The sequence below is a fragment of the Vicugna pacos genome, unplaced genomic scaffold, assembly GCF_048564905.1.
Source record: "Vicugna pacos unplaced genomic scaffold, VicPac4 scaffold_21, whole genome shotgun sequence".
Taxonomy (NCBI): Eukaryota; Metazoa; Chordata; class Mammalia; order Artiodactyla; family Camelidae; genus Vicugna; species Vicugna pacos.
The window spans coordinates 21,772,681-21,789,167 of record NW_027328742.1 but is presented as its reverse complement, the minus strand read 5'-3'; the positions used below and the strand labels follow the sequence as shown (position 1 = coordinate 21,789,167).

Genomic DNA, 16,487 nt, shown 5'->3' with positions numbered 1-16,487 from the left:
TTTAAGGATCTGAAGTATTTTCTCTTTTGTAATCAACAATCACAAAGATCCTGAATTGGAGTAGAAGAGATTAAGTATCAAGTATTAAATATCAAGAACAGGTTTTCACAAGTAAGTTAAATCCCAGTTTACTCAGAGGGGTTAAGAAATCCTTTTTCTTTATGCATCTTGCGGCTTCGTAGAGAGGATTAGAGAAAATAAGTGAGGCATACAGTACAAAGTCAATAAATTCACTGCTAATGTCGTATTAAAGGGGAGGATGAATGCTGTAGAAAGAAGACACGTTTGGGGAATATCAGAGTGAATGAAATCATTTATGTGATTCTTGTATACGCAACAGATCAGCTTACGAGCACATTAGGACAAGTCTTGCTGTGCTGTGGGGGAAGGAGGGGCTACGTTCATTTCTCCCCAGGAGAGACACGCTGTATCTGTAGGTATACGTGAGATTTCTGCAGCTGAGAAAGGTAAAATCTGATTCCTGAGCTCCTAAATGAACTTAGATTGCATTCTGCACACCCCCCCCCAGTTTATCCCCACTCCAGTGGAAGGGATACATTTGGGAGTTTGAGATTTGCAAATGTTAACCACTATATATAAAAATAGATAAAAAAACAAGTTTCTTCTGTCTAGCACAGGGAACTCTATTCAATATCTTGTAATAACCTTTAATGAAAATGAATATATGTATGTATATGCAGGACTGGGACGTTGTGCTGTGCGCCAGAAACTGACACATTGTAACTGACTCTACTTCAGTTAAAAAAAAGGTTATGGTCCAAACAGACTGAAGGACCTACATTTCTCCAAAGGGAAATTCAACCCACACTCAGATGTTTCTGGAAAGCTTGGGGGCTCCTAGCAGTCTTTGAAAGGGATTTTTGTACTCATGTTCTGGTGGATCAAAATTTTGTTTTTTACAGAAATCTTCCACCTCAGACCCGCTTTCCCCTAGAGGATGAGGAATAGGAGGAAAGAAAGTCAAGGACGCAGGGAGTGGTTTTCTTTCTTCTCATCGAGATGTCGGGTTCAGGCTGGTGGCCGGGGTGGGCGCCGGGTTCTGCCTTTGGGAGCACTGCTTCCTGAGGAGCAGCATGGTGGGCGGAGAGAGCTGCACCGTCTGTAGCAGGTCGACCTGAGTTCGAATCCTGTCACAGCCACGGAAGAACTACAACCTCAGCCGAGCTACTTGGTGTCTCTCGCTTTGGCTTCAGTCTCATAGCAGAGGTAACAATACCTACCATGAAAACTGTCAGGTGTGAAACGCGGACCATGTTCAAGGGCCACGTGCTTGAGGGTGTCCTGCAGATCACTTCCTGCAGGAGACAGAAATCTGTGCTCTGACAGCTACAGCCTCTCTGGTCAGATACGTGTGGGGGACACGGCTTTGCTAAGTCCCCTTCGGGGGTTCCAGCACACACACTGGCAGGTGGATTCACAGCTCTGAAAGTTCCGTGGTGAAGAGGGAACCTGGTTAGCAGTTGAACATAGCAACTTATTTGTTTGGGACCTCGTTTTTCTTGGGTCATCTAATGACTCCCCACAGAATACCTTGACCTTCACATGTTTGGGGAGCGGTGGCTGGTGTAGCAGGTGGAACAGGACAGATCTGGGTAAACGATAGCCATCATCTGTGGACTTCTGGGGACAACTTGAGGACAACCAAGGAGAGAAGGTGGGGTCTTTTGTCCAGTATAGAGCTGATAATTAAGATGGAATGTTCCTGTAGAAAGCAAGGCTAACATAATTGGGTCATACTTAATCTATGTGGCTATTTTTTTTGTCTGTTGGTAGTGAATTAAATCAATACTGAAAGTGTAAGTGTTTGAAGAAACATTTTGGAATCCCAGAAATGATCTCTGACAAGTTGAACACACCCCCATTCCTCTTCAAAGACAATAGCCGATGTTGTCTCTGTTTTGATTAATTTTAAAATAAGCTACTTTAAGAACTCATCATTAACCAATTCTTAGTTCTTTAATGACGAGATGTCCTTCCTGTACTTAGGAGAATAATTATCGGCTTTCTAATTAAGATCAGGGACTCGAGCCAGATGGTCTGGGTTTAGTTCTACAGTTTATCAGTCACATGACCTGGAACAAATTATCTCATTTCAGTTTTCTCATCTGAGCAGTACCCACCTCCAAACCATATTGCAAGGATTAAATAAATTAATCCGTGGAAGGAATTTATTCCAGTACTTGGTGTGGGGTAAGCAATCAATACATTTTAGCGATTAGTGTCAAATATTTCTATTTAGATACGAACCTAAAAGCATTTGTTTAACAAAAAACTAACCTACCCGGGGCTGATTATTGCTCTAAGTGCTCTGCAAATCATTTGACCCTGATTAAAACCCCATGACATAGACAGTTTCTAGTATCTATACGTAGAGATGATTTTCTTCATTCCATGAATGATGGAACTGACACAGAAAGAGGGGCGGGTAACCTGCAATGGTGACACATCTGCTGAGGGCAGAGGGGCCGAAGGCTGGCTGCCAGGCTCTGTTTCTCACCTGGATGCGGTCACTGGCAAGGAGCTGCAGAGCTGCAGTGACCTCTCAGTTTTCCAGCAGAAAAAGAACTTTGTCACCTCCTTCTCTCTGCTCAAGGCTTGAAGTGCACATCGTTTTCTGTCTTGTGCTGTGAAATCGGTGAGGGAAGTTCCCTCTGCTGAAACAGGTCGGGGATGCATCATTCTAGGTGGATGGTTTTGATAGAGCTTTGGGTTTCATCCATCTTACCACTCATGGTGTGACATTCTGAAGGTGAGTTTGACTTTACCCCCTTCTCCACCTTGGGGACGTGCGTTCTGGGCTACTGTGTGTGCAAACGTAACTGCGTATTTCCAAGAGTTTCACTTTTCACGGCTTGAACATGCTTCTTTGACTGTAGTCCATGACATGGTGGGGATGTGTACGTACATCCTCCCCTTCATGGGGAAGTGCCAGATACTCTTTCCTTTTTCTCTAAAAAGAGGTTTTTGGAGATGTCTGAGTTGTTCTCATCTTACAAAATCTTTCAAAAAAAGTGATCTCAGAGGCACATCCGAGGCTGGGTCAGCTTTGAAACCAGATAGCACTGGGGCAAGCACTGGGCTCTTCTCTCTGTAGCTGAGCTTTGGATAAATTATTCATCTTTTTAAGCTTTCATCTCCTTCCAGTGTTATTCAATAAGACAACCCATGAAAAGCATTTAGCATGTGCCAGACATACAGTAGGTGTTCAAAAAAAATTAGCAACTATGTTACCTTAATAACAGCAAAGTAATATTCTTTGTACGTAGACCTGCTCAGCTAAGTTCCTCCCTTCCGCTGCTGTGAGTGCTGCTGAGTACCACATGGGACACTTGGATGAGGGTAACACTTTTTTTCCCTTAACCAAATTTTTAAGTGATTTTTGTTTTGTTTTGCTTTTGAAAAGATGCTACTTCTCTTCCTGACCTCTGAGTTGTTTCTATAAAACCACAGATAAATCAGACCCAGCCAGCACCTTTGAACTGGAGCATTTACTGGCCACGACCTCCTTTGTCCTCAGAGAAGGAATTGCACTTCCAAGTCCTTGCTGAATAATTTATTTGTATTCAGAGGCTTCGAAACATTGAGTAGACAAATGGTTCACTTTTATGTTCTATAGCTGTGGTCAAATGTAAACGCAAGATGAGTGTGTGCGTGTGTGTGTGTGTTTGTGTGTACACACGTGCTTCTAACTTCTTTCTGCTCCAAATCATAAGGGGGCTGAAAATTTAAAGTAATTCCTGTCCAACATGGACAGACCTAGAGATTATCATATTGAGTGAAGTAAGTCAGACAGAGAAAGACAAATACTATATGATACCACTTATATGTGGAATCTAAAAAACAATGATACAAATTCTATTTACTAACCCAAAACAGACTCATGGACATAGAAAACAAGCTATGGTTACCAAAGGGGAAAGGACGGGGAGGGATAAATTAGGGGTTGGCATTAACAGACACATATTACTGTATACAAAACAGATAAACAACAGGACCTACTGTACAGCACAGGGAACGCTATTCAATTTCTTGTAATAACATGTAATGGAAAAGAATCTGAAAAGAAAAAACATATAAATGTATATGTATAACTGAATCACTTTGCCACACACTTAACTCCACTTCAATAAAAAATTAACCCCCCTGAACAAAATCCCGTCAGTTGATCAACTGAAGCTTCATACAGTGCCCCCTACAGGAATCACAGGGAAAAGCCCTGACTCTCAGTGAGCCCTCTCACTGCCAGTCACAGCCATCATTGCTTTTCATCTGTGACTTTAATTCTCACATCTTATTGCCTCAGTTTTGCAGATGAGAAAGTGGAGGTTCGGGGAATTAAAGGACTTGAGCAAGTCTCTAGAATTACAGGTGTCAGGAGCAGACTCTAGCATCCTGGCTACGCCCACAGCCAGCGTTCTGTTCACCACGCTGTCCTATGACCATGTGAAACATTTCTGCTCATTTGGAATTGTGCACACACAGCACGGAGAGCTCCAGGGACACTCGGAGAGGGCTCTGCTCGGTGCCCCAGTGTTTCCATTTTTCCACTTAAAAAGTTTGCTGCTCATATTTAATGTGTTTGTCTTTGACCACCACGTGGTAATAAAAGTTAAGGTTGTTTTACAAACTAAACTGATGAATGATCAATGTGGTCCCATAAAAAGATATATGTAATTGATAGAAAAAGTGGTGAACTTGAGTCCAGTGAAATGGCTGTACTCACTGAGGGTTTCTATAGCCAAGACGTTCAAACACCAGCAGATTTCACTCTGTGCATTGACACACTATTGGGGGCACACCATTTTTTGACCATTAAGTTCTCCCTAAATTAATTCCTAGAGAAATTACAGGCAAATAGCACCTTCCCCGCAGTGCTTTTTTTTTATGCTATAAGATAAGGATTAAGAGCCCCCCGTGGCCTGGTGAGCAGCCTAGTTAGCAGTCTCTTTGTACTGATAAAATTTCTTCTGGCACTGAACTCCCACTGTCAGAAGTACTGTAACATTTCACTAGTTTGCGAAAGATGAAAATGTTACCAGATGTTAAATTCAAGGGGCAAATTAACAACTCCTATTTTCCAATAGGTAGCTTTCCACCTTGGAAAGAAATTAGAACAGACTTCATTTGCCAACCACAGCATAAAGAACGTCGAGTTGTTTCTGACTTGAATTTTGTAATCATTTAGTCTCACGGGGCTGAGCTTTTGAATAATGGGGTCTGTGCTAATGACCGTAATTCCCAGCAGGATTTCTGAATGCCTTCTTTTGAACCCAAGAGGCGTGGGTTTCCAGAACAGAGTAATTAAATAACTTCTACCCAGTGGCATTATGGCCACAGATAAGACGTGCCTGAACGCTGGCAGTCTTACTATTGTTTGAGGGTCGCGTCTCTCTTGCTTTACTGTGGGGATGGCTCTCCCGCCCCGGCCGGGCTCCTTAGCGTGAAAGGTTTGTTGAAAGGGAGGCATTTCGGAGGCCACTGCCTCCCCTGACTCGTTCATGGGGGCAGGCCTTCCCACCACGCCAGCGAAGGGACAAGGACATCGGGAGCCCCCGGAATGCGCGAGGGAAGAACAGGACGTGTGAAGACGCGTAGCAGGCGTGGGCCTGCGTTTTCATGAGTCGTTTGACGGTGGCACCGGTTCTCGGGGAACACGCGCGCGGCAGATTTCATCTGCACTCCGAAACGATTTGCAGCGTCTCACCTTGGGTTCTTCAAAGGAGAAGTCTGGTTCGGGCAATAGCTGTAGAAAGCTTCGCCTTTGATGTCCAAGGGCGGCCAGAAACTCTTCTTTTGATTAAGGGCTGCTCAGGCGGTTGAAGAACATTACAATAGATGAAACAGGGGAAGCAGGCCGGTCGGCTGCCGTTAAGCCAGGCCTCGATAAGAGGCAACGTCGAGCCTAGTGCAAAAGGGTGTCGGACTCCTTGTGCTAAAACGTGCAAAGCGGACTCTGCCGGCCTTGTGTAATTTTTCCTTTTGGGTTCCTGCCTGTGATGAACTAATATTTTCAGCCTTTTTTCTAGACACTGTGGGTGACGACAGTGTCAACAGGGCCAGCAAACTGGCACAGTGATGGCTGCTGTTGTCACGCAATCTGGGTGCTTTTGTTGTAAGTCCTGACAACTTTGGCTGCAGGGAGCCCCCGCACGGACGGCGCCTGTTGGAACGCCTGAGATTTTCTGAAAAGTTGCACCTCACTGCTGGAAGTGGGGCAGGGACAGTGTTCCTGGAGACGCTGTGGTGCTCCACACAGGAGTGCAAATGAAGAATCATCAGTTTGCCACCACACTTGCAGGACGCTTTGAAAGCAAGAGAGGATGATGTCTCGGTGACAGACACTAACTTAGAATTAATCACGTGGGTGCTGCTTCACTGGAAACAGACATAAGCACATGCAGAACATGCCCTTTAGCCGACAAGCAATTTGTCAGTGTTTAAAATCTACGCTGGAAAAGTAATATATATATAAAGGGATAACTGAGTCACTTTGTTGTGTGCTAGAAACTAACAACATTGTACACCAACTATGTTTCAATTAAAGAAAGTCTGTATTGGGACGGAGTAGGGAAAACTGCAAGTGTGCGTCACCGACTCAATGTCTTTGAAATCAAATTTGGGTTTCGTGTGAATGAGTCTATTTGCAGACTCACACATGCCTCCCCTGGACTCTAAACCCACTGTACTAGCCACCCACTTGCCTCTCTCCATCTCTCCCTCCCTGTCTCCACTTCTCTTCTCCCCCCTCAACTCTTCTTTATTCCCTAAATAAAGCCGAGTGCTTCTTCTGCACCAGGCAGCCTACCGCGGGCTAAATGGCGTTCACACAGTTTAAACCCTACAGGGAGACCTATTAAAGGTGCAGTCTCTGGGGGGAGGGTAGAGCTCAGGGGTAGAGCTCAGAGGTAGAGCGCGTGCTTAGCATGCACGAGGTCCTGGGTCCCATCCCCAGTCCCTCCATTTAAAAAAAGAAGGGAAAAAAAAGAACCTTAAAAAAATAAACACACAATCCCATAAATACATACGTCGTTACAAGAGATAAGTAACAGACTCAGGACTCTCCCGCAGAAACTGCATCCTTCTGTTACCCTCCTTCCCTCCGAGAGGGCCCCAGGACCGCTGAACCACCCAGACAGGCCTCTTTGCTCTCTCCTTAGCATCCAGCCTCTGAACTAGAGAAGACAGTTTTACTCCCTAGCACGTGCCGGCCACTCCCGCCCGTCCCTCCCCCCTGCTCCTGCCCAGGCGACATCATTCTTCCTCTCACCTCTCTTTCAATATTTACAAAACTAGTCTCTCCAAACGCACCTCCCCTCCAGGACAGACTTCACATTCATTCTCCGTTATCACATACGTACCGAGCGCCCGACAGTGCCAGACGCTGGGCTAGAATGACCTTTCTAGCACATGAGTCTGATCGTGTCTCCCACTTTCCAAGCTTATAAACCTCTGGTGGGTTGTCTTAGCCTCCGAGCTCAACGTCAGGGTCTTCATCGTGGTCTAGATGTTCTTTAGACTAAGCCCCGACTTTTTTCTTTCTTTTTTCCGCCTTCTTCGTTCGTTCCTTCCTTCCTTCCTCTCCCCACACGGTCAGTCTTCGGCGCATCTCCCCTTACCAGCCCTTCCATCGCTCTCAGTCTTTTCAAAGATCGGTCTCTGTGCTTGTCATCGATTCTCCAGCTGATGGAGCTCTACTTCTCCTCCGACCCAGGCTTCCCTCTTCCCTGTGGAAGTCTATCCCACTTCCCCACCTGCTTCATGCCTGTTTCTCACCATCATGCTTCATTTACACGATACCACTTGGGTTAGACACCAGGCAACTGGGGCCTGGGGCTGCCTCTCAGTCATTTCTGTGTCCCCATATCTGTCTCATCACTAGCACATATGAGATGCCCAATACAAACCGAACATGGGCTCAGCGACTTGATGAACTGACATTTAGTTTGTTTTCACTTATTAACCAATCAGTTGCCAAATGTGTTTTCACAGCTTAACTAACAGAGAAGATGATTTTATTATTGATTTTTAAATAACTATCCCACGTAAGTGGAATTGTTTAACCAGGGTCCCACAAAGACCCTGAGATGATGGAACTTTACCTGGGGAGGTGTTCCCGGCCCTTTTCCTGTCCTGACTGGTAGGGCTGAGCTGCTGCTGAGCGTCTGACGTGTCTGGGAGAACGGGATGGAGGCAGACTGGGGGAGGCAGGGTTACTTGCAGGGCTAGGTGAGGAGAAGGCGATCTCTGGGTGCACAAATCTTAGAACCTGCGTTTCCTTCTCATCACGTGTGCCTTCCCGAACTCAGCTGTTTTCTCCATCAAAACCCGGCACATGATCTTAATCACTCTGCTACAGTTCACAGGTGAAGCTACCTTGTTGTGCACAGTTTTCTGCCAGGATCTCCCCATTAAACATTTGCTTTGCGTTGTGTTGCTCGGCCCCGCCTGCGCACGGTGGCCGTGAGCTCGCCCGTGCGGGCGAGTCGGGGCGCAGGGCGCCCCCTGCCTCCTGCTTTGAGCGGCGCAGCGGGAACGCGGTGCCTGTGGAAGAGAAAGCCCCCCCTTCCTGCTGCTCGAAGGCGGCCACCGGGTGAGGGCGCATTTTCGTCGGTCTGTCTGAATGGTTTCCATCGTCTTTCCATTTGGCCACTGAAAACGCCAAGTATTCATTGTCTTTTAGAACGAGAGGCCTACTCGGACTTCATGACGGGATAAACGTGGGATTCTGTACGCCATCGCTGGTCAGACTCACCCCGCCCGGCCCGGACGTTCGTCGCAGTCTCTTGTTCTCCCAAGGGAGCCGACCGGCGAGGATGAGGGTAAGTCCGGGGCCAGAGCACAGACTCTCAGGCCGGGGGCACCTTCTCGGCCCGGCAGGACGGCGTCCCAGGTCAGTATTGCCTGTGACGGCCGCGGCGCCTTGAGTGTGACAGGTGGGCCTCGCAGAAGGCCCCCGGGGGTCCGGTGGTTCCTGGAGTGAGTGAGGAGGACTGAAGCAGTAATCTTTTCCTCAAGTGCAGATCTGACAGCTGAGCTCTGTCTGACGAATATCGAGCGCCCGTATCGACCGGCAGAGGTCAATAGCCGGGCTTCGTTATGCTCCGTATTGACCGCTTGGGCTTCCTAAAGGAGAAGGAAACGGCCAAATGGGAAAATTTAATTGCACCTGGAGTAAGCTGGGTTTTCTTTAAGGATAATTTAATGGTATATGGCAAATGAAGGCTCTCTTTTGAAAATGTGGTTGGAGGCTGATTTTGCTCTCGTGAATTAACCCCATAGCGATCGTGTTTTAGGGGAATTACGATGACAGGGTTATTTTCATTCAAATGTAGATCTTGACCAAAGTTGTTTTTTATAAACCAGGAGATTGTGCAGCAAAATGGAAGAATCTTTGGCTTTGGGTTCACAGAGATTTGTGACTGAGTTTGGCCCCAAAGTGTTTATGCTCGATGCCATCTTGAACAAGTGTCTTCAGCTGTTTGGTTTTCTTTCTCTTAATAAATAATAAGATATTATCAGTAATTAGAGGACCAAGAAGTCCTCTAACCCAGTCTAATTAGGACTGGTTGTTAATTAATGAGAAAAGTAATTTATGTGGGAAAATATAAAAATGAGATCTGTGCAACACAAAATTTTAATTTTATTTCAAATGTCTAATAGTGCATTCATTCAACAAGCTTTTGGTGCCAGACCAGTGTCAATTTCCTGGATAGGTTTTGCTGATTAGCATGAACTTTCTGACCTAAATCATGCCTATCACGTATTAGATAGACTTCCAGTTTTTATTTGTCAAGTGGGAAATAACAAAGTGCCTCATGTAAGAAACTCAATACAGTGCCCCTTGACACACTTCCAATTTGTCTCCATCTTTCACATTCGTCACATCTACACTTAACTTGGTAGTAATTTATTTGAGCAACTTGCCATTTTCAAGTATCTCCTAGAAATAAAAGCCTCTTTTTGTTTTACATTTTAATATTTAATCAAGTTGCGTCATGCATGACAATACAAGTGTAATGGGTGACGAGCCAATGTGTGGAGGAACCTGGCTGATCCCTGCTCGGGGCACGTCACCCCTGCTAGGAACAGAAGGGCCCCACTCTAGATCCATGCTGCCGCCCAACTGCAAAGATGAGTTGCTGCTGTAATTTTAAATTTTCTAGAAACCACATTAGAAAGGAAAGAGGAAAAGGTGCGATGAATTTAATGATGTCTTATATTTAACCGAACGTATCTTCCATTGATTGCATTCAATTAGGTGATCAATATAAAATGACTGAGGTATTTGCATTCCCTTCTCACATGCAGTCTTCCAATCTGGTACGTACTGTATACCTGAGGCCCATCCCGGTTCCGACTGGCCACGTTGTGAATGTTCAGTGTCCACGTGGGGCTGATGTCCACCACGCTTACCCACCAGCGCGCAGTGTGCCTTGGGCCCTGGTCCTTATTTGTGCCAGAGGAGTGGGCAGCGGTGGTCAATCCAGTGATGCAGGGAAGGGGGACCTGTTGAGGCTGGCGGTGTAGAGCTACCTCATGGGCTTGTCGAAGGATGGGTAATATTAAGAACCAGCCACAGGCGCTCCTCGCCCCAGGTGCGTGCTCTCTACCCTGTCATGTAATCCTCACAGCAGCCCTTGGAAATTTGCGTTGTCTGGAAACCAGGTGAAGCGACTTGTTGGTAATTACAAGCCTAGTGTAGAAGGGAGCCGTTTAAAAGCCACATTTCTCCAGCTCTAAAGGCACTGTTCCAAAAGAAGGTTGGTATTGTTTATTGTGATATTGGTAATGCAGACAGCGTCACCGTGGTAATGATACCTGCAGAGGTCGAGTTCTCCATCTGTGGCCGGTTGTCTCTGATGCGAGCCTTCTGCAACCCCCAGCCGGCAGCAGCTGCGTTGAGTATCACGTGAGCTGGTGCTGTGCAAACACCTCTCTCCCTCCAGACTGGGCGGGCTGCAAGCCGCGTTCCCTGGTTTGAGATCACTCCCAGCACCACCCTCTTGGCCCCGTTTAACAGACCCAGTTTAAATGCTCTCTCCTGCCTGCGGCTTCGTGGACCCTCTGCTTCCCACGCCTCTTCATTTGCTCATATCAGGAGCGGGATCACTCGTTCCTCTCCTGGGGAGGACGCGTTGGCTTCCCTCCTAGACTGTTGTCTGATGCCTTCAACGTGGACGGCATCCTGCGAGCCTTCTCACTGCTGCTTTAAAAAATCACGGCACCTTGGTGTCTCTTAAGAACAGAAGTGTGTTCTCTCCTACTTCCGGAGACCAGAAATGTGGGCTGACACCTTCGGGGCTCAGCCAAGGTGTGGGCAGGGCTGCTTTCCCCGGGAGGGGGTCTGCTTCCCTGCCTCTTCGAACTTCTGGTGGCTGCTGGCATTTCTTTGCTTCTGGCCACCATGCTCCAATTTCTGGGCCCTTTGTCTTTGATCTGCAGTCAATCTCTCGGTCCCCATTTTACAAGGACATTGGTGATTACCTTCAGTGTCCGTCCGGATAGCGCAGGGGAATATTCCCACCTGAAGGTCTGTAACTTCGCCACACCTGTCAAGTCCCTTTTGTCACATAATGTGAGCGTCACAGGCTCCAGAATTAGGAGCTGGCTGTCTTCAGGGCTTGTGTTCAGCCTACCACAGGCATTTCGAAGGAAGAGACAATGCTTCTTTGTAGCCTTTGGCACCGCGTTTAGTGTTATGCTTAAAATAAGTGCTTAGCAGGGTCTGTCACCAGTTTTACAGTGGGGCTCACATGGTGAGGTTTCCACGTAGTATGTGGAGCATATGCAGCTTGTCTGATTTGTAGGCAAACATAGACGTGATGAATAAAAATGGAAGATGGCTGCGTTTAGGAAAAAAAATTAACTTCTAATCCCCAAGAAGTCTCGAGCCCTTTAACTTCTCTTCTTTGAAGACTGAAGGGGAAGGTCCAGTCAAGCATTCCTCGCTGCCCAACTCCAGAGGCCCCGTGCACATCGTATTCTGGGTCTGGTGTTCCCTGGAGGCACGCTAAACGTCAGTATCTTTTTGAATCAGAGTTTCCTGCAGATCTATGCCCAGGAGAGGGATTGCTGGGTCATAGGGTCTATTTTTAGCGTTTTTAAGGAAACTCCAGACTGTTCTCCACAGCGGCTGCACCAAACCGCATCCCCACCAGCAGCGTAGGAGGCTCCCTTTTCTCCACAGCCTCTCCAGCGTTGATTGTTTGTGGACTTTTTAATGATGGCTACAGCAGAGCATGGGGAACAATATTAATGCCTCATAATAGCCTATAATGAAAAAGAATGTGAAAAAGAATACATATATGTGTATGAATAACTGAGTCGTTTTGCTGGACACCAGAAATGAACACAACATTGTGAGCTGATTAAATACTAAAATTAAAAATGCCCCACAGTCTGCACGGGAGCAGACATGCGTGTGCTCCGGACTCACGCAGGGAACGGCGCCGTCACAGGGAGGTTCCATGAGGGTGGCCATGTTTCTAGCACTAACATTCAGTATTGATCTTGATGATATTTAAGGTTCTGTCACGTTGAGAAAGATTTTGCTTGTTTTTCCTTGGCTCTGCCTCCATCTCAGACGACTGTGGCATGGGACGTATTTTGAAAGAAAAACATTTCTGGGGTGGAGGGGACCTGCATGCTGGGGACCTGTGTGGATTTGGGATTGAGGAGGATGATTCCAGGAGGCAATTGAGGTTGAAATCCCAACGTCTGTGATGCTGAAGAGGTATTCTAAACATCCCCCCAACCCCCTGCCCGCAGATAGCCCGCCCTCAGTCTTCACCTGAGTTAGCCATCCCCCCGACCCCGGCCCTGGGCACCCATCTCAGCGGTGACGTTCTCTGCCACGGCGTGTTGGTTGCAGCTGCTCCTCTGGTCCTCCTGGCTGTAAGCTTCTGGGGTTTGGGGTTCAGCTGTGTTCCTTCATTAAGCATACCATGCGCCAAGACCTGGGCCAGACACGGTGGATGGTGGGGCAGACAGACAGCATCACGACTTTCGCAGGGCTCACCATTTACCAGAAAAAAAATTCTAATCAAAGCTGCCATTTACTGCGCTTATGATGTACCAGGAGCTGTTCTAAACAGCGTGTGTTAACACACCTAGTCCTTTCAACAACCCCGTGAGGTGAGTTGTTCATATCCTTATTCTGCATGAAGAAACTGAGGCACAGAGAGGTTAAGCAACTCCCCCAACATCACACAGCTGGGATTTGAACCATGGTGGCCTCACGTTAGGACTCAGCTCTTAATCTTTATGCCATAGTGCTTCTTGGCCAGTGATTATGTTACACGTGTCGTGATTCAGGCATGGGCATTACACTGATACGTGAATTTAAGGCCAGTTTTGAGAAAATGGGGGTGGGGCAGGAATGGGTGAACACTTTGTGAATGGAAGTTCAAAATGCCACTATACTTAGAGGAATATATAGTGGCATATATATTATATAATGGATATGTGGTGAGAGGAATAATAGAGGAAGCCCAGTGGAACTTGTCCCCATTCTGAGAAGCTAAGGATGGCATAGATACGTGTGTATATATAAATTTTTAGTAATATAAAATACATCTAAAATTAGATATAATAAAATATAAATATTTTTCATAAAATATTGAAAGATAATTTTACATACATGTATTTTATATAAAATATGTATTTATACTTTTTCTACCAGTGAAGGAATCCAGTTGAGCAGGAGCCCACAGCAGGAGCGGGAGAGGTGGCAGAAGGGAGCTCTGGGCAGAGGTGATGAAGGCTACAGCCTGGAGATGACAGAGACTCTGCCAGAGTTGAGGGCACAGAGCAAACTGCCGGCTCTGGAGGTGCGAGCATGTGGGTGAGCTCAGAATGCAGATCTTTACCTTTAAAGATTTTAGCACGAATCTCAGCAGAGAACAGACACAAGCGTAACCACTTAATTCATGAATAAATCCATGGGCACGGGATACGTGATATGTTTTGATGTTGGTATTTTTGGATTTTCCCAAAAGTTTCTGACTGTGTGGATGATGAATTGATGTACAGTTCTCACCTACTGCGTCGGGGGAAAACCAGTTTTCCAGGAATCAGGAGCGTCTTCGTGGCACTGCTGCACGCGATGGTCTTTGACTTCTCCACTGGGGGTCAGCGAGCCCGCCGCAGCCCAGACCTGTCATCACGGTAGCAGATTATCAGCGCACCGAGTGTGCAGGTCCTTGTTAACGGAGATTCCTGGCTGAGAGAATCCTGCATGACAGTTCACCTTTCTTCCTTTTCTCCAAATAGTAGCATTTTATTTCAGTATCCATACCCACGACTGCCCTAGAATCAAGAAAAATTCTCGGAATCAACCTTCTAAATGCAAAGCACAACAAATAAATAAATAAATATAAAAAATAAACAAGGTACACTCGGGGGCCTTATTTTGCTTTGTTTTTAGCTACCGCAGTACCTGATTATGTTGGATGCTCGGGGGACGGTGGGCAGGGAGCACATGAAAGACGGCTTTTAACCTTTTCCTTAAAGGAGCCTCAGCGATGAGATGAAACTGCTTCAGAAGAGAAGGGCGCTCTTCAGAAAGCAGGAAGAAGGTAAAAGGGGATGAAATCAAAGTAAGAAAGAAGGGAAAGCATTATAATAAAAGGCTCACACGTACGGGAATGTCATTTGGGCTGAGGGAATAGCCTGTGAGTGAAATGGGGAAATACTGAAGACCACATAAAACAAAAGGCCTTTGAAGAGGGTCTGGCAACCTGGAGAGAAGGAGGCTGTTTGCTTAACAAGAGGGTTTGCGCTCGATCTAAATACTCGTTTAGACTAGATGAAGCAGTGAAATGAAGAATAATTTCACTCTATTTCTTGTCTGTGGATTGCAGCATTACCTCGAAATCGCTCCTCACACCTGCCATCCAGAAAAGGCTCAACCTTGAACCCTAGTTTAAAGGATCTGATGTGAACGCAGCATTGAATTCAAATTCCAGAACTAACTTTCTGAGAGACCTTAGGCGAATCACAACATGTTTCTACCATTTCAAATTCATCCCCTCCTTTGATAATTGGGACTTGCATGGAAGTGTGAATTTAAAACTGAGTCTGAGAAAAATGGGGGGAGATTTGTAAATACTTGTAAGTGGGAACTGGAAAATGTCTGTGGCTTCAGTTCTACAAAGGCCATATAGCAATGTGGACGTGTTGAAGGTCATGAAAAAGGGAATTCAAATTGTACTTATATTATGACTACAACTAAGGAGAAAAGAGGAAATAATTGATATGGTAGAGACAATGACTGTTTTTTTTCCTTTGTATCATTTTAACATAATTCATACAATTAAAAAAAATGTTAGAGTAAAAGATAAATTGACACACAGAAATTCAGATGCAGAGAGGTTGTCTTCTTCCTACAGTTTGTCAAGTCCTCACTTCACACATAGTTTGAAAATACATAAATGACAGATTTCTCAGACCACAGTATCTCAGACTGCAGTACATCAGAGGCAACCCCAGCCCTGACACGGGAGAGATGAGATTCCTTGAGATGGAACTGCAGACAAAGCCACGTATTACCATGAATTTATCCTTCTTGTTTATACCCATTTCTATTAACAGTCCTTCTGCCCCCAATTTCTGTGCTTAATCAAAGCCCAGATCACGCACAGAGGCTCCCCTTGGGAGCTTATGCTGAGTAGCTCTAGGAAGGTGTGTTTCTAAGTTATCTCCCCTCTTAAGGAGCTATTCCTTTGTCCTAAGAATCTCCTTTCTTAAAGGTCTTCTTTGAAAATGTAAATAATCCTGGGAGTGGCAGTGTAGAAAACCACCTGACCCTTCATGTGAATGAATTCTTTAATCTGACATTAAGTACACTCTGCTTCTCGCTGTCTTAACTCTGAATCTGTTGCCTGGACCGCTCTCCTGGCTGTCCTAACCAGCCTGCCTACCTCCCAAACTCCTCCTCTGTCACTAGCTCTCTTTCCAAAATTCAGATTAAGTGTATTATTTACTTTCTAAAGCCCATTGCCTACAGCCATTTTTTTTTTTCAAATCGAGGTCACAGTCCATTGGGTGGGTTATAACAGACCTTCACAAAATGAAATAGGATAGAATCAAATAGGATAGAAATATCCATGCTTCACACATTGAAAGGGTAAGTTATGTCATGTAAAACTTGTATTTTAGTGATTACGCACGCATTTGAGCTGGGCTATGTAGGAAGCGTGTCCTTCTGTGCCTTGTGGTCGGACATTTGAAAGCCACTGGCCTTTAGGGTGCAGGCCACACCCCGGTGGCTTATGGAGCTTTTCCCCCGTGGCCTCCTCTCTGCCGTCCATCTTTGTCCCTCCTGCCCCTCATTCTTTTAAACCTGTGATCTGACTGCCTTATGCTCCTGTCAGCTCCCTGGACGTGTTCTACGTCTTGGTGTCTCTACCCCATTTCTCTGTTTGGTGAACCTTTAGGATCTGGTTCAAATATCAACCTCTCTGTGT

The 16,487-nt window shown here is 45.9% G+C and overlaps 1 long non-coding RNA gene across 1 annotated transcript; it reads left to right on the top strand.

Annotated features, from left to right (window-relative positions):
* Positions 1-8,762: 8,762 nt before the first annotated feature.
* On the top strand, positions 8,763-14,116 carry LOC140694463 (uncharacterized). Its single transcript, XR_012070102.1, has 3 exons — positions 8,763-8,840; positions 13,703-13,850; positions 14,019-14,116. It is a non-coding gene; the product is annotated as an uncharacterized lncRNA (long non-coding RNA).
* Positions 14,117-16,487: the final 2,371 nt, after the last annotated feature.